Genomic DNA, 4103 nt, shown 5'->3' on the forward strand with positions numbered 1-4103 from the left:
TACTTCAAGCATACTAATCAAAGTAATCATGTCTTCTCAAAATAACATGGCTAAAGAAAGTTATCCCTACAAACTCATATAGTCTGGCTATGCTCTATCTTCATCACACAAAGTATTTAATCATGCACAACCCCGATGACCAGCCAAGCAATTGTTTCATTCTTTAATAATCTCAAACTTTTTCAACTTTCACGCAATACATGAGCGTGAGCCATGGACATAGCACTATATGTGGAATAGAGGGGTGGTTGTGGAGAAGACAAAAAAGAAGAAGATAGTCTCACATAAACTAGGCGTATCAACGGGCTATGGAGATGCCCATTAATAGATATCAATGTGAGTGAGTAGGGATTGCCATGCAATGAAGCACTAGAGCTATATATATATATGAAAGATTAATAAAAGAAACTAAGTGGGGCGCATCCAACTTGCTCGCTACGAAGACCTAGGGCACTTTTGAGGAGGCCCATCATTGGAATATACAAGCCAAGTTCTATAATGAAAAATTCCCACTAGTATATGAAAGTGACAACATATGAGACTCTCTATCATGAAGATCATAGTGCTATTTTGAAGCACAAGTGTGGAAAAAGAGATAGTAGCATTGTCCCTTCTCTCTTTTTCTCTCATTTTTTCTTTCCTTTTTTTTCTTTTTTTCTTTGGCCTTTCTTTTTTTCTTTTTCTTTTTGGCCTTTCTCTTTTTTTTCCTTTTTTTCTTCCGTTTTTTTCTTCCTTTTTTTTCTTTTTGTAAAGTCCGAAGTCTCATCCCGACTTGTGGGGGAATCATAGTCTTCATCATCCTTTCCTCACTAGGACAATGCTCTAATAATGAAGATCATCACACTTTTATGGATTTACAACTCAAAGCTAGAACAAGATATGACTCTATATGAATGCCTCCGGCGGTGTACCGGGATATGCAATGAATCAAGAGCGACATGTATGAAAATTATGAAGGCGGCCTTGCCACAAATACAATGTCAACTACATGATCATGCAAAAAGCAATATGACAAAAGTAATGCGTGTCATATGAACGGAACAGTGGAAAGTTGCATGGCAATATATCTCGGAATGGCTATGGAAATGCCATAATAGGTAGGTATGGTGGATGTTTTGAGGAAGGAGTATGGTGGGTGTATGGTACCTGCGAAAATTGCATGGTACAAGAGAAGCTAGCAATGGTGGAAGGGTGAAAAAGTGCGTATAATCCATGGACTGAACATTAATCAAAAGAACTCATATACTTGTTGCAAAAATTTAGAAGTCATCAAAAACAAAAGTACTACGCGCATGCTCCTAGGGGGATAGATTTGTAGGAAAAGACCATCGCTCGTCCCCGACCGCCACTCATAAGGAAGTCAATCAATAAATAAAATTGTTCTCCAACTTCATCACAAAGCGGTTCACCATACGTGCATGCTACGGGAATCACAAGCTTTAACTCAAGCATTCTTTAAATTCATAATCACCCAACTAGGATGACTTTAATATCACTACCTTCATATCTCAAAACAATTATCAAGTATCAAGTCGATCATAGCATCCAATTCACTTTCTATGATAGTTTTTATTATACCCAACTTGGATGCTCATCATTCTAGGACAAACTTTATGATCATAGCAAATACCATGTTGTTCTAAAAGACTCTAAAAATAATATAAGTGAAGCATGAGAGACTAGCAATTTCTTCAAAATTAAGACACCACCGTGCTCTAAAAGATATAAGTGAAGCACTAGAGCAAAAACTATCAAGCTCAAAAGATATAAGTGAAGCACATAGAGTATTCTACACTAGTGCAGAACCAGGCTTTAGTGTCGGTTCATGACGGCCTTTAGTGCCAGTTGGCAAACCGGCACTAAAGAGTGGGTACTAAAGCCCCCCCCCCTTTAGTACCGGTTCGTCACGAACCAGCGCTAAAGTGCCACCACGTGGCACGAGCCAGGCCCGTTTGCGTGGAGGGCATTAGTACCGGTTGGTAACACCAACCTGTACTAAATGTTTGGGTGTTTTTTTAATTTTCTTTAATTTTGTGTTTTCAATTTAATTTAGTGATTGTTTTACATTATAACGAGTTCTTAAATCATTAGGTGAAAGTGCCGCGGATTAGTTTCGACTGGATGCATTATTGAATATCTCTACTAGCTAGCTAGCTAGCTATATGCCATATCCATATTATACTTGATCAAGTATAATATATACGGATATGGCATATACTTGATCACTTCGGTAGGATCCATCCAGCTGAAACTAATATGCGGTTTCTTTCATTAAATGATATAATAATTAACTAGCTATCTAATCACCACCAGCACTACTAGCTTAAAGAAGAAACATTCACTTGTACCAGAAGCAAAAATATTATCGATCGAGTTCAACATATTGTCATGATATTATAAGCGTTCATATATAACACCACAAAAGCAAATCACTTAAGTTCAGAACGAAGAACACGGACATGAAAGGACAAGTACTAATTAAGAGCAGCATGAAGAACTAGCTAAATCACTCCTGCTAGCTACTCTCTCTCTCTGGTAAAATAGCATAGAACATGTATAGCTCTCTTGATTGATCATACTGGAGCATGCCGATGAACCTGTCTCCTAATCGTGGGTTGCGCTTCTCATTGCTGCCCCCTAGTACTTCTCTGCGATCATTAACAATTTTCCTCCAATTTTTCACTATTAAGCATTCATCACTTCTAGAAATCTTGAATGCATTCATGTGCAATGCAGGATATCTTGGCTGTAAGCTAACAATTGACATCTGACCTTTAGTCTCGATCCCCTGAGGCACAACTGTCATCGGGAGTCCCTGTTGAAGAACATCGTATAGTACTTAATTAATATACTTAGCAATGAAAGTTTAGCAAAAAAATTATGTATGCAAAATATGCACTGAGGACAAATAGTAAATATCTTACCATCATTCCTAAATAGATGTGACCGTAGTTCAATACCATCACTATTGGTCGCACGTTTTGAGTACTAACATTTCTAAGTGCTGGAAGAAAATTTGTCTTGACAGTATGAAGATCCTCAAGCCATGAAACATAATAACTTATCTCCTCGCAGTTTAGTTCAGCTCCGGGACAGTAGTAGGTCTTGTCTACCAAGCGCCGGACATGTTTGGTTGAATGGAGATAAGCTGTCAATAGAAATTAGTTGTCAGTTATTTTTGAATAAGCAATATCAAAGACAAAAATATAGTTGAGAAGAACTCACATAATGGTAGAACTGGAGGCGTCTGCACATCGACCCATATGTCTCTATTAGCTTCAATATCATCTTCCGGACGAATATCAAAGGTGATAACCATACCAGACTCAAATGCATAAGCCTTGCATAGTGCTTGCCAAGTTTTGCATTTAAAATAGGTGTACGTGTGTGCATTGTATACTTTGACGTTGAAAGTATAACCATCATGCTTAGTTTTCAGGTAAGCTCTCTTTACCACCATAGTTTCCATATCTTTGAAACCTATCTTATCCAAGACAAAAATTCTTGCATGGCAGGGGATGCGCTAGTAGAATAGGGAAAATTAAAAATTATAAGTCAGGCAAATGAAGCATATATAAGTCATTCTTAATTACGAAAACAAAATTCTTAATGAAGCATAGTGACTTACTGTATCGAATTCGAAAGTCTCATCCAGCTTGATGCTGAATCGCCTACCATCAACAAGGAAATTTCTGTCGTACTGGCCGCGCTGGTCTTCACAGTATTCGCACATAATGAAATGTTTTCCGTCGTCAGACGACATTTCCTATGTTCATATTAGGCGAAACATTGAACACTTACTAATTCAATTAATTCAACTACTTCTATTAATTCAACTAAGCATTTACTAAAAATAAACTTGTTATATTAATTCAACTAGTTCAACTAAGCATTTACTAAAAATAAACTAGTTCTATATATTAATTCAACTAGTTCAACTAAGCATTATATTTACTAAAAATAAACTAGTTATATATATTAATTCAACAAGTTCAACTAAGCATTTACCAAAAATAAACTAGTTCTATATATTAATTCAACTAGTTCAAACTAAGCATTATATTTACTAAAAATAAACTAGTTCTATATATTAATTCAACAAG

Source organism: Triticum dicoccoides, chromosome 3B, assembly GCF_002162155.2.
Source record: "Triticum dicoccoides isolate Atlit2015 ecotype Zavitan chromosome 3B, WEW_v2.0, whole genome shotgun sequence".
Classification (NCBI taxonomy): domain Eukaryota; kingdom Viridiplantae; phylum Streptophyta; class Magnoliopsida; order Poales; family Poaceae; genus Triticum; species Triticum dicoccoides.